Here is a 213-nt window from a genome sequence, read left to right as displayed (position 1 = left end):
ATCCCCTGCCAACAATAAACTTTATATTTATTTATTTTTTTTTTATTTTTTTATTTATTTATATATTTATATATTTATATATTTCGTCTTGAGTGTTTGTTGGGGTGTATAGACAGGTGCTGTCTGCCTCCACCAATAAACCCTAAATAAATAAATAAATAAATAAATAAATAAATAAATAAATAAATAAACTAAATAAATAAATAAATAAAC

The 213-nt window shown here is 19.2% G+C and overlaps 1 protein-coding gene across 1 annotated transcript in view; it reads right to left on the bottom strand.

The window, feature by feature from the left end:
- The window catches only part of EMH_0060650 (uncharacterized protein), a gene marked incomplete at both ends in the record, with an annotated part of 2545 nt that overhangs the window by 578 nt on the left and 1754 nt on the right, over nt 1-213 (bottom strand). The window lies entirely within an intron of this gene.

This window comes from Eimeria mitis, genomic scaffold, assembly GCF_000499745.2.
Source record: "Eimeria mitis Houghton genomic scaffold, Emh_scaff2953, whole genome shotgun sequence".
NCBI lineage: Eukaryota > Apicomplexa > Conoidasida > Eucoccidiorida > Eimeriidae > Eimeria > Eimeria mitis.
The sequence above is the reverse complement of the archived record's forward strand: the minus strand, read 5'-3'. Positions and strand labels throughout refer to the sequence as shown.